The sequence below is a fragment of the Cricetulus griseus genome, assembly GCF_003668045.3.
Source record: "Cricetulus griseus strain 17A/GY chromosome 1 unlocalized genomic scaffold, alternate assembly CriGri-PICRH-1.0 chr1_1, whole genome shotgun sequence".
Taxonomy (NCBI): Eukaryota; Metazoa; Chordata; class Mammalia; order Rodentia; family Cricetidae; genus Cricetulus; species Cricetulus griseus.
Genome location: NW_023276807.1, coordinates 125,762,087 through 125,776,923, shown reverse-complemented (window position 1 = coordinate 125,776,923; position 14,837 = coordinate 125,762,087). Strand labels below are relative to the sequence as shown.

Genomic DNA, 14,837 nt, shown 5'->3' with positions numbered 1-14,837 from the left:
TAGAAAATCAGAAACCGAATTTGACAAAAGCCTATAAATGTTGATGTCATTTGTAATGGCAGCCATTCTGTCTATCACACTGCAATGTCTTACAGCTAAGCATGGAATGTCCAGGCCTCATGATGAAACTTCTGGTTTATTTCCATGGCCTGGAAATTTTATACTCCACTGACTATTCTTGTTTTCCCCGAGAATACACACATGCCTGTGAGCTCCCATGCACAGATACTGCAGAATTCCCTCTAAAATCCTGACATTACTGAAGCTTTGCCATCACATAAAAAAAAAAAAATTCTTGAAAGAATTTTGATCTAGTCTCCAAATATTTCAAACCAACAAACCAAAAACCAAGCCAAAACAAAACAATAAGCACCAAGAAAGCAGCCCAAGTTTTATCAGGAAGTCAGACATTTATATATACCACTTTGAGGGGAAAATAACAGACATTAGCACACCAGGTGAACAGAACAGACTCAAATTGGTTTTCTTTTCCTTCAGCTGCACTAGTTTCTATGTCATCACCAAGCTAGGATACATTCAGAATATGCCTTGCATTTACAGTCATTCCTTCATACTGCTTTGCCTTCTGGAAATTTTAAATGGTTTGTATTTCTTCTGGAATGCAGAAGAAAGATGAAAAAGGCAAAAACAAAAGTGAAAAGACACTTCTTTGTCTTTCTCAAGAAATGCACTAACCGGAGAGAAAGTAATGAAGTACCAAAATACCACTTCATGTCCCTTGTGCATTTGTCTCAGCTCAAGGAAACTTCACAAATACATTTGCCATATTCTCTCTAAAGGCTGGAAAGCCCAGTGGATCTCTTATATTTTTGTCTCATGAAGTGACTCCAACCTTACTAAAAATAACCAGCTAATTATCTTCACATTCTCATAATTGTTAAAACATTAAGTTATATTACTAAGAATGCTCTTTTTTTGCCCTTTGTTAGTAATAGCTGTCACATGCAAGGATAGTAGTAATTTATGCCTTTTTAATTCAAAAAAGGGATAAAAAGGGTGTCACTTAGAATGAAGAAATGACAAAAATACCAATCTACAAAATGAAATCAGAATCCATGTTTTACATTTCCTAGACAATAATTACATTTATAAAGAAATGAAAAATAAGAATTCATATTATACTATTATTTTATGGGAGTGTCGACTGTGAAACAAGACACACATCAATGCAGAGTGCAAAGCATCAGGAGTTATGGAGGTTTTCATGGGCTCACACAAAAATCCCAGGGTCCACTTTGTCAGTCTTGACTATGACTGGCCATCTGCACAGCCTAATTTCTTGTACCCTCAAGATGCCGCCACTGTTATATTTATTAACTTCTTATTATTTTGTTTCTATAGCAGGCACCACTATCATTTACTTATCTGTTAACCTATTTAAATAGATAGAAATCCTCTATTATAGAGAGGGCCACTTTCACTTTAAGCTATAACTTCCCCCTTTCACATCTCAAGATTAGATGTCATTAGGGCCAATCCTGAGTCCCTATTTTCTGCTCCAACCCCAATTTTTAGCTCTTTTCCCTTTGAACTATGCCTTCACCATGCCTGAAATGTTGGGAAAGTTTACAAAGAGCCACAATAACCCCCAGGCCTCTTCTGCTAGATGAATCAGGAAATTACTGAGACATGTGCGAAGTTTTGGCTTCCGTTCCTGCTTTTCATTTCCTTTTCCTAAATGATAGTGTCTACTCAGACTCTACGTCACCTCCCCACTAAGCTTACTTGTTCTCCATAACTTCTTTTTCTTTTTCCCTCTTGTCCTCTTTCTCAGCAATTTCATAGTTCAAACACCACTCCTATGGAAAGGTTTTTATATCGCCATTTTTCTAAATTTACCTTTGTCTAAGACTCTAAATCTTTATTCCTGGGATTGCTCAACTTTCTGTTTATGTTTGCAATTTTAAATATTTCAAGAACTTCAAAAATTTCATCCAAGTTGGGTGTGGTTGTGCCCACCTTTAATCCCTTCACTCAGGAGGTAGAGGAAAGCAGATCTATGTGAATTCCAGGCCAGCCTGGTCTGAAAAGTGATTTCCAGGCTAGCTAGTGAAACCCTATTTCAAAAAAGAAAAAAACAAAAACAAAAAACCAAACAACAACAACAACAATAAAAGCAAGAACAAACTTCAAAACACAACTACTACATCTAAACTAATACACCACTTTTCCTTCATACGTCAAACTTGAATTCTCTGTACTTTAAACAGTTTAATGGATTTAGTCACACTACTCTGGGTAATTATCCCCAAATTTCTTATCACATTGTATATATTAGTGGTAATATCCTGCTCTATCACAGGCTATTGTAACAGAGTGCCTCCTGCTATTTTCTTTTACTTCAATCTGTTGCTGTCAAATTAGCCTTTCAAAGCATAAAGAGTACATTTCCCATACAAAGCTTAATGCTTAACTTCTTGCTGTTTACCTAAGTTGTAAGTCCTTTTCTAGAGCTATCTTTCCACTCCAGTGTTGTGCAATGCTCTATACTATGGGTACTATGATACTGGGTGATTTGAGGTTCAGTTTTCCTTTTCTTTGACTGTTTCCTTAAGATACCCCTACCTGTAGGGATGCCATTCTTCAATAGTAATATAACCACATTCTATTTTCTTCTTTTCTCTGGATGTGTCTGCTTCCTACACAATGATGCTTGGTGAGAAATCTGACAGAGAAACTATATATTGCAATGTTGCTAACTTCTTTTTGTGTATTTCTGTTGAAAGTGATTTCCTTTTTCATCTTATCCACTGAATATTGTTTTATTTCCCTTGTGGCCTTGTGATAGCTATAGTAGTTTACTATATCTAATTTACTTTTCTGTTATTTTTCTCTTGCTTGGAGGTAAAATTCTTGAGGTTAACTTCCATATATCATGATCCTTTCCCAAGGCTTAGTGTTTGTCTACAAAATAATAAGCTGGGTATTAACAAATATCCCTTTACCTGAAATAATCTGAATAAGATAAGCTATTCATTAATACACACACACACATATATCCACACAAACTTATACAATGATTTTGATGAATTGTTATAATCTTGCTCACAAAAAAACACAGTCTCTATGTCCATGTGATTAATCTCCAATGTAACTTGGAAAGAGCAAAAAGAGATTGCCCTTTTTCTCAGGTGAAATATTATGGTTGATATTGGTGAACACAAATGCCTGACTCAGTATCATGAATTCAGTGATTTGATAGATATCAGAAAAACATGGTTAATCACTGTTATCCTTCTATCTGGCCTAGGAAACAGAAAATGAAAAAGAGGACAATGACCACAACAAATAAATATATAAAGCCAAGCCTGAGAACACTTGCACATATTTAAATACCATAAAGATTTAGTGGTCTGCATTATATCACTTATCAAGGCTTTGCATGCAGCTGAAGGAAACCTTGGTGCCCACCGAGCTGAACACTGGCTCTCAGAACAACCTGTCAATAAGCAACTCTAGTATCCTGCTGCACAGGGATTGCTGCTTAGATTCCCATGCTTATCTTTATGATTAACTTTCTCAGTGCCATTGTTGCCATTTGTCCCCTGTTGTACACAATTCTCCAGAAGGAAAAAATAATACTCAGTTCCATGAGCAGATTTTTAAATTCCCAGTCCCTTTTATGCCCCTTAGACTGAATTTATTGATTCTTGGTGATACTAACACATGCTTGGGAAGAGTAACATTATGGTTTTGAGAATTCTCCAAGTCATTTGGTGGCATTTCTCTAGCTTCAACACGAGGCAGCATATTGATTTGAGTAGAAAACTGTATGAGCAAATTGGGACCACTTGTTTTCGGGGAAATTGCTTTGGCCAAAAGAAAATGTGAATGAGAAACCAGCAAAGCAATATTAACTCACACAACACTTGTCTCTTCTTTGCATGACTGTTCAAGTCAAGCTTTGGAGCTGAATCTATCTATCTGTCTATCATCTATCTATCTAATATTCTGAATGCAATTTCTTCTTCCTTTTCCCTCCCCCCAACTCCTTCATCCACTCCTCCACTGTTTTTGTTCAGAAAAGGCCAAGCGTCCCATGAGTATCAACAAAACATGGCACCAAATTGTAATAAGATTAAGTATCCCCCCTCATATTAAGACTGAGCAAGGCAATCCAACATGAGGAGAAGGTTTCCAAGAGCCAGGGAAAGTGCTAGGGATAGTCCCTGCTCCCATTGTTAGGAGTCCCACAAGTGGACCAAGATAAACATGTATTTCATTTGGTATGATGTGCTGTGCTCCTTCAGAACTTTGTATGCATTTGCATTGCTTCCAGGAATAGGCAGGCCCTAATTTCATTCGTGTTTATGAGGTCAGAAACTGTGGCCAAAATTAGATGTAGACCTCAACATGCTAAACACAAGGAAATACTTGTTCTGGGTAGAAGGATACATGGTAAACTGAAGCATCAGAACAAACATCAAACCAATTGTATTAATCATTTTTTACTGACACTGCAATGAGACAACTGAAGCAATTAACTTTTAAAGAGAAAGGGACTTGGAAGCTCCCACCCAATGTTGGGACCACAAGCAAAGCTAGAATGACAGAATGGGAATGGCCAAAAGACAAAACCCCTCACACTATGAACCAAGAAGCAAGGGAGAGGAAGATAAAAACGGGGTGCCAAAATCCTACAAGTGTAAAACCTTTACAACTCCAGTGTCTGTATAGGCACAATCTTCAAAAGTTAGAGATTTTCCTTTTGTTTTTCAATTTTTGGTATCTTCTGCATGCCACATTCATGTGTCTCTGTTTTTTTTTTTTATATATAAGCATGGAGTAAGTTTAAACACATATTCATATGTGGGGGTAGTGAGAAGGAGAGAGGAAGGAATGGAAGGAGAGGAAGAGGGGAAGAGAAGAAGAAAGAGAAAAGAACATGAGAGAACATTTAAAAGAGGGTGTTTACACAAGTTATACTTTTCGATAGTTCTACTAGCAAAGGTAGACCCAGGAAAATTCTTTTATATTATTTAGGTAATAAAAATAAGGCCTGATAACAAAGAGCATTTAGAGTTAGATTTGAGTAACATGGAGAAGAGTTCTCAAAAGTCAAAACTACAAACATGAAGCATATGCGCAGGAAGTCATATCCATTCCCATTTCTGGTAAGGAAAGCTCTGTTCTCTGGCTTTGAGGCTCAGCGACTATCATGTTCACATCTGGTGGTGAAGGATTTCCCGTGAGCACTCAAAAATCCTCACATTTTCACCAAAGCACCATGAACTCTAAAAGAGTGAATAAAAATATCAGAGTGACATAATGGTTTCCTACCCTGCTTTTAATATTGATACAAATGCATGGATGTCTCTGTGTGAAGATCTACCGTGTCAATGGTCTTCAAAAGACTGGACTCCTTGCTTCTGAGTAACACTTACAATGCTGTGGAGATAGTTGGGAGAGAGGATGTTCTAGGTACAAAGTGTATTATTAATTCACTGTGGAACACATGAAGTACACTGTGTCATTCCTGTATAGCATACATACATCTTCCATGTTAAACTACTGAATAGTTTATCCAAAGTTGAGCGCCACTTTTGTGGTGAACTAGGATTTTAAAATGCAAAGGGCAAAGTAACACCATCTCACATAATCCTCCAGCTAGTTCTGTATATGTTTGGCTTATAGTCAGTCACTCAACCCCTAAAAATTTTACTATTTGTGATTTGCTTTACTCATTATCTGAGTCTCATAGAATGAATGCTACAGTGGATGTTTCAGATTATCTTGGACAAAGGATACAATAACTAACGTAGCATTTTAATAGAAATTTAAAAATCACTAAGCAAACAGCACTTTATTTTAAAAGTAAGTATGAAAGCTGGGTGTTGGTGGTGCACATCTTTAATCCAGCACTCAAGACACAGAGGAAGGTAGATCTCTACAAGATTGAGGTCATCACCATGACTGTTACACAGAGAAACCCTGTTTTGAAAAATGAAATAAAACAAAAAGTAAGTACTATTTTCAACTTGAAAAGAGTAGTTTTGACTCACAGTTTTGGAGGAATCTGTTATCTGTTGGTCTCAGTGTTGTGAGCCTTTCAAAAGGTAGGAAAGCGGGTTGCAGCAAAAACACTTCATCTCATGTCAAGGAAGCAAGAGAAAAAAGAATGGGATTAAGACCCCATGATCCCCTTTAAAGGGAAAATGACCAGTGTCACAGAGACCTGGTAAGAGAAACACCCCAGAAGCTTGTGTCAGTTCCCAGTACCACTCCTCCAAGGGCCAGATTTTTAACATATGGGTCTTTGAAAGACACTAGTATACCTATGCCAGCTATGTAGTTATTCTCACTACTGTAGATGAAAACCACCAAGATTCATAGACTTTAGAAAAGAGCTTTGATGGATAAAGAATCAATCACAATGATGTACAAAAGTGAAGCCTGCCCAATTAAGAAAATGACATAAATTGCTGCAGAGATGGATCAGTGATTAAGATTATCTGTTGCTATACCAGAGGACCTGATTCAGTTTCCAGAACACACATAGAGTGACTCTCAAGCACCTGTAACTCCAGATCCAGGGCATCTGACACCCTTTTCCAGTGCTTTGCAAACACATAAACATGTGCCCCCCTCCACATACACACACAAGTAAATCTTCCTAAAAAATGAAGACATGGTAAGAGATAATTATGCTGAAATCAATTTAATTTGAAAACAGGGATGATGATGAAACTGTAGGAGGATATAGTAAAATATGAGAACATAGAATTTTTCAGACTCCCAACCAAGTTTGAATACTGTAGAATGCGTTACTAGGCCAGTGAAGCACTTTGCCTTTAATAGACAGCATGAATTACTTTCATTAGAGAACTAAGCAATCACATGGTTCTTCCAAACTCAATTTATTCTTTCTAATTTAACAAAGTTCACCTCATTTATGATTTAAAACATGTTTAGAGTACTCTGTGTTAAATAGGCTATTGTCTCTGTCCTAAAAGAAAAATAATTTCTTAACTTTTACTTTCAAATGAAAAAAAAACATCATTATAGCACTTAGCCAAATTCAGATTGATCTATTCCATTAAATAAAACAATATAAACTGTACATTTATGGTATCCCATGAAGTCTCTGTCTAGTATTTCCTCTGGTTTGTTCCATTTCCAAGTCACAAAAAGCATATAAATTCAGGCAGCATGTTCTCTGACAGTGAAAAATCAAAGGTGAAAGTCCACTTACACTTCTTATGAACAACTAATGATGTCTGCCAAGGAAACACTTACCACTATCAGAAACATTTTACAACACCTGCCAAAAAATAATTACACACAACATTTTGAGATCATCTGAATGCCAAGAAAACCCTTGCATATCCTCAAGGAACTTAAAAAAATAGAGTTTAAAATAATGAACCACCTCCCATTTTCTTCTATTAAATGATTATCTGATGTCAGGGCCTTGCCACTTAGTTGCGACTTAATTACATGGCGGCACAACCATTTGGGAAATTGCAGTCTACTGTTATATGCACCGAAAAAGTAATTTGCATGCCACCTGCTTGTGGTTCTGAGATGACGTCAACCACTGCTGAAACAGAAAGCAAAAATGTCTATTAGGAACAGAGGTGCTCTCTGAGGTCGTATTGGTGCTTCAGAATAAGCTAAGGACAAGCACATGTCTTGCTGGAAGGCACACCTTCACCTTGTTTGGGGCGAGGGGAGACTTAGCTTTCAAAGAACCACATCAATCTCTTTGCAAAGAGTGACCTGAAATGTAATTCTGTCCTCCACATATTCTGCTTTGAAAAATCAGAATAGCTGTTTATGTTCTAGTCCCAGCCTCCTTGTCTTAGGGTTGCCAATACATTCTCTCACATCACAGGCGTATAATTAATTAAGGTGCTAGTACTTTCCAACCTGTGGATGAAGGTAACAGGTGCAAATTACCATTTGAAAGAGTGATTTCCATCACCAAGGCTAACTGCTGACTAGGGAGGCTTACATCAACCCTATTTGAAGTTCGGTTATTTTTTAAATGCTGACAGAATCCACACTTACATATAGCATCACACAGATAAGATGTGCTCCCTGCCCTTGGAGTCGGCCATTTCTAGTGAAACAGATGGTGCGATTACAGAATGAATTGAGACAGGACAGGGAAATCACAGTAGCTTTTTACCATCCTGAAAGAGTTCTATCATAGCACTGCAAATAAGCAATGGCAAATAAGACTTCCATAACAGCAATTCCTAATTTCAGAAGTTTATTTTACATTTTGGAAAAGTTACTGAGCAGCTAGCATCCAGGCTTTTTTTGATCATACTCATTTTTAAAATGTATTGCCTGTGCTAATACTATAGGAATTTTAAAGTTCAACATTTGAACAACTGAACTCACATGACTCTTATTTAGATAGTAATCATGGTCAAAAGATAATACTAATAATAAACAATTGTTTCCATTTATAGCCACGTGACATGGTTTGGATATGGATGTTATGTAGGAGAAAAGGCAATTTACTGTAATGAGAAGCATTTTCATGTGCCTCTGAGGATGAAGCAGGGAAATGATGAAGAGTAAAAAGAAGGAGATTGAAAGGAGAAGGGGAGGAATAGGTCAGGATGAAGTGAAGAGACAGTGAGCTACATTTTTTTCTGGATGGGATTAGTATTAATATTTTCTTTGTGCTGTGTGTATGTGTAATGTGTACAAACACATGCATATCACACCATGTATATGGAGGACAAAGAACAGCCTACTAGTGTTATATGTCTCTTTTCACCATATGGGTCTCAAGAATTGGACTCCAGTAGCCAATCTTGTTAAGAAGATGAGTTATCTCCCCAGTCCTTAACTATGCTTTCTATCCAAAAGGAACTTCCAACAAAAGAGAGTGTGAACTACAAACAAGAAAAACAAATTAGGTAAATAGGTATCAAAAGTGAAGCCATACAAAGTCTATTTCATATTTACTACTGTGTGTCAGATGGATCCCAGATGAAGACATAATTTCATTGCAAAAAGTAAGATTTAACATATTTTCTATAAAATAGACGTGTTAGTATATGAACTAAAATAATATATTTTAATAAACATTATTAGTTAATTGTTCAAAAGTGGCAGTGTATTATTCTTTTTTTAAAGTTTTTTTTTTAATTTTAGAAACAATCAATCACCCCATTCCCTCCCACTCACAATGTATTATTCTTAAACTAAACCATATTAGCATTAGTTTGAAGAGCCTATACGAGCTACTTTAGGCTTCTTTAGATGTATGATGTCACATATAATTTAGACATATTCAATTCTGCAATTAGAGACCAACCCTCTCACGAAAGGTGTTTAATCTGATAAGAAGAAAGGCTTCTTTGATCTTCAGGAACTGCTTATCATGGTGTGACACATGCACATAATTATAAACAAATAGTTTTGCTAAGGCAAGCAGAGTTCTCAAAAAGCTAATTAAAAGTGAAATAAGTAACTATACATTTTATCTTGGTTCTTATGGAGGCTGAGCAATGCAGCTACTTATCCTAGGATAAAGAGCAAATACTACTTATGTATAATTAAAATAATAACAAATGTCATAAAAAACAATTAAATCGGTAATGGAGGAATATTGTGTCACAATCCTGAAAGCCTGCAGTTAGAATTCCAAAACTTATCTAAGGAAGAAATCTCGTATTCTTCATAAATACATTAAAAGAAAATTGTCAGAATAAAAGGAACGCTTTTTAAAAAAGATACTTGAATCTGTTTCCAAAATTCTCTGTTAATTTCTTTTGCACTTTGCACTGGGGGGGGGGGGCGGCATTTGAAAGGAACAAAAAGCCCATTGCAGATTTGACATAGTAGTTTGAATAATAAAAGTATTTTAAAATTCTATTTTCTGAGATGTAAAATATTCTCTTAGAATAATATAAAAAAGACCAGTAACTAAAAAATTGAAATTCCTTAATCTGGAACAAAATATGTTCTTGATTGTTGAGAACTTATCTTTGGGTTCCACCTACCTTTAGTTCTTTCACATAACCAGTTCTGGAGAAATGTACCCTAACATTTGCCCCAAATGTTTCAATTGTACCTTCTCATACTTGAGAAGATTATTTGTCCGAGGTTTGGCACTTCTTTTTGTTGTTGTTGTTGTTGTTGAATCTCAGGTGGGGTTTGACTAGTTAGACCTTGTTGGACTAATATGTCGCACAAGCTATCTGCACAATCACAGAACACCTCCTGCATAAACCTCAGAAGAGCTGCGATAATCGTTATGAACCCTAACATTGATTCCTGTGTTAGTATGATTGAGAAGTGAGCTGGAATTTTTCTGTTTCCTGAGGTTACAATGTAGAGGGAAGGATATTTAGCAATGTCTGTGAATATTATCAACTGAATGTCAGTTGTAACCCACCTGTTGAGACAAAAATGTCTACAGACATTAACAATGTTCGGGAAGAGGCTGAGTGGCAAAATTTCCCACAGAGAATACCACTGTTTAAAATCTCCATCCATGCTTGGTGAAAGCTTAGCCACCTATATTTTATAGACATAATACATGTAGTCTTCCTTTGGATTATTTACTTTTCCTGTTGCTACACTAAACTACCTAATAGAAGCAATTTAAGGAGAGAACACATTTTGCCTCCAAGTTTGAGTAAACACAGTCCCCCACAATCAAGGAAGTCATGGCAGCAGGAACTATCAAGGATGTGTCAAGGGTCACATCATCACAGCTGTGAGAATCAAGGGGAGAAGGTGTGATGCACAAAGGAGCTATGAAACATTTCTTTGAGTGAGTGACTTCTTCTACTAGACCCCACCTCATAAAGGTTCCATGATCTTGAAACAGCACTCCAAACTGGGGACCAAATGTTCAAAAACATAAGACCCTTTCTCTTTAGATCATATTCATCTTTCACTTTTTATAAACACATGAGCCTGCAGAGTAAATTTTGCATTCAAACAATCACATTCTCACACCACAGTAGTAAATGGATTCTTTCTTCTGAAAGCAGCTCATTGATCTTTACATGTGATTTTGAGCACATCCTATCTTCAGCCTTAAAAGCAAATCTAGCTGAAAGCTATGACCACATAGATCCTTGATATATCCTCAGAATCCTCGGGATCTTATAACTCATTTTGTTCAGAAATCATTACATACTTTGTCCCATAGTTGTTATAATCTTATAATGTAATAATCTTATAATCCCCACATTCTCTGGCTTTATGTTATGCCGGGTTCTGTAGTTTTTGAGAAAGTGAAAAATGATTAATGTCTAGCAATCTAGAGAATAGTGCAGATGTGTTCCCCTTTGTTGCTGTCTAAAACTGGAGAATAAGTCACTGATGCTGAATCCAGCAATAGTCATGTTTTCTTTTCTCTTCAGCAGATAAAGTTCATTACTAAACAAATTAGCTTTTCAGTTCCTGCTGCTAAGCCATACGTAGTTGGAATTTACTAAAACTTCCAGTCTTTTTTTACTAGTTGTTCTGTTCTAAATACCAATAATTTGAAATAATATGAATTTATGCTATTTATGATAAAAACACATGAGTGAAAGATACAGCTGATTTAGATAAACTCAAAGCAATGCAGTGTGTGTGTGTGTGTGGGGGGGGTGAGTCTGTGTGTGTCCTTCTCTTTGTCCTTCCCCCTCTCTTTCTCTTAATTGTGCCTTGTCCTTGGACCAGAGTTTTAAGTGAGAAACTTTTCTACACTAAAGCTGATGGACAGATAAACACATGCCTGGCTCTATTATTTGTTAGAAAGGATGACAACCTAGTATCACAGTGCTGAACTAATGTCTGAAAGGAAGAAAGCAATGAATGAAATCTCTAATGGAAAACAAATAGTTCCCGAACTCTGATAACGGCAGTATACTGGCACGGTACTATTTTTAGCCTCCTCCCTGTACTAAAATTGGTACATGAAAGGGTCCTTTTCACTAGCTTCAGAAACAGGCCTTAAGAGAAACAATTTAAGATACAAAAAAAAAAGGATTTCTGAAATGATGATGACAAGGCTCTGTCAAGTGAATACAATTGTCAATCTTGCCACTGAACACACTCTTTTGTCTTGTAAAAGGAATCCAATCTGGATAGTTCATGCTCTTAGTCTCAGGGTTACTAAGGATTACAACTTAGATTGAATTTCAGCATTGGGTGTTTGAGGAGACTAATGAAGGAGCAAGATCTAAAATGTCCTGAACTCAAGAGTAATGGGATTATTCTGTTTTCATATAATTTCTTTATTCTTCTTGCTCGAATTTTTTAGTCATGCTAAAGACTGAATACACGGCCTTGTAGATGCTAAGTAGGAATGCTCCCATTGAACTACATTACATGCTGTTATCATTAGTCTGTGTTGTCATATTGTTTTTGTCTTCATAAAACACCAGTTTACTGTAAAAATTTGTGCCTACATTAACAGATGACTCAAGTCCAACATTGTAATGATGAACACAGTCCTTAGAACCCAGTGCTAGTATCAGATTCTCATTGTGTGCTTTTTCTGCCCACCTTAGGTTCCAGATCTTTCCTCCCACGCACATCCTAGAATTTTACTCTGCTTTATCTGAGATATAACATGGATGTACAGTGAGTAGAAAAGGAAAACCATAGATAACTTTAAGACCTACAGAGAAGTCCATTCTTAAAGCTATGAGTCAAGATTTAGCACCACACACAGCTGTGTGTGTGTGTGTGTCACACAAACACATATATACATATACCAAATGTGTGTGAAAATGCAGGTATAAAGTCCTATCCAGACCACCTAGCTCATCACTTAATTAAGAAGTTTCTTTTCAACTTCACTGTCTTAGATCTTCCCTAAATGTCTAGATGTCTAGAACACACTTTGACATGAAGACTCCCATTTAAAATCTGTGATTAGTTGATTGGGCATTAACTAAAGTTGGCACAGGATCCACACACTGAAATAAGCAGACTTAGATGCCTTTGATTTGGGCAAAGTTGCCCGTGATGAATTAATATCCTTAAGTGTTTTCCTGGCCACAAACACAGATGAATGATTAGCAGCAAAAGAAATCAAGCAAGTTTTTAAAATCTAAGCTATGTTTAGCATTAACTACATTTCTGGATGTACAAGATAAAATTTTATAATAATCTATGAATTTGCTTGCAGTGTGTCAAATCCCATTTCTGTAGCCTCACTTAATTAGCTGTACTGGCTACAGTCAGACATCAAAACAAATCAAAGACACAGGCCAGTTGAGGCTTCCTTCAACTTGCTGAAGTGGTTAACTTTACCATACAAATTTTTTTCTACCTTTCTCACACCTATTGTACTTGTTAAAGAATAGAGTAATCCTGAAGTAAGTGATCTTAATATATAGCTCTCTTCAGTGTTTTCTATCACATGCTTTATTCAACATGAAGACTAGACTAAGTTTAAAACACACTAGGAGATCATCAAAGTCTGTCATTTGGGGCAGGACTTAGGCATAAGAGAGTATCCCTCGATGGGGAATGGGCTCCAAAAGCCCATTCCTGCACTAGGGATAAATACTGGTTCTACTGCCAGAGGTCCTGCCCCAAATGAAGTGACAGACTTTGATGATCCCTCGTGGGAGGCCTCAACCTCCCCGAGGAGTGGATGGTGGGTAAGATGGCGGATGGTAGGGAGAATGGGAGCACAGGATGGAGAGGGAACTGGGATTGGTATATAAGTTTGTTTTTTAATTTAAATAAAAATTAATTAAAAAGAAATCAAAAGAGAAAATTAAACTATATATATATATATATATATATATATATATACTGCTAATCCTTAACTATGGAAATTTTAATTTGAAATTCATTTCTTCTAGTCTATTAGAAATAAGTTTATCACATTTAAATAATCAAGTATAAGTGGTGAAACAATTCTGTTAAAATATGTATATAAACTTTTAAAAATATTTCTATGATTAGCACTCTTCATAAGTATCCATTTTCATGTATAAAAAAACCAATGATGTCATAGATTATTTAACATTTCCTTGGGCAGTTTTCTATAAAAATAACTTTTGTCATATCTAAGAACATTTTTCTCAAAACGATTATTATATTTAAAAGAAAAAGTATTTTTTATAGAGATTCTCACTATGTAACCCTGGGTGTCCTAAAAATCACTATGCAGAGCAAGCTGGCCTTGAACTCATGGAGATCTGTCTGTCTCTGCTTGCCAGTACTGTGATTAAAGACACTATGACTCTATAAACAATATTTTCTTTTCTTTCTTTCTCTCTCTCTCTCTCTCTCTCTCTCTCTCTCTCTCTCTCTCTCTCTTTTTCTTTTTGGTTTTACGAGACAGGGTTTCTCTGTGTAGCTTTGGAGCCTATCCGGGCACTCACTCTGTAGACCAGGCTGGCCTCGAACTCAAAGAGATCCGCCTGCCTCTGCCTCCTGAGTGCTGGGATTAAAGGCGTACGCCACCAATGCCCGGCTATAAACAATATTTTCAACTGAAAATAAAGTTATAGAAAACATAATATAATCATGACCCTTAATAAGGCACATGTATTCAAAAATGTTGTTGCAGCGTGCATCCAATTGGGTAATTAAAATTTCGTAGGAAACTGAATACTTACCATGTTTAATTAAATTAATGAAACACCAATGAAAGAAAAGCAGGATTGATACAACAGTTTTTTTTTCCGCTAATAAAATACCATGATAAGCAATTTCAATAGAAGAAGATGTCAGAGACCTACCAATTTTGAATTCCATATTTTAATATTATGTTCGCCATGTATATAGGCAAATATCTATATAAAAAGCTAAGTACATGTATAAAAGCATGCATACATATGCATTTATAGAAATGTAGAAATGTTCAGTATTTTTATAGAGAATAATGT

General features: G+C 36.2%; 1 protein-coding gene across 4 annotated transcripts in view; it reads right to left on the bottom strand.

Moving 5' to 3' along the window:
- LOC100769505 (protocadherin-7) overlaps window positions 1-14,837 on the bottom strand; it is a 406,463-nt gene that overhangs the window by 91,218 nt on the left and 300,408 nt on the right. The gene's annotated exons all lie outside the window — the stretch shown is intronic.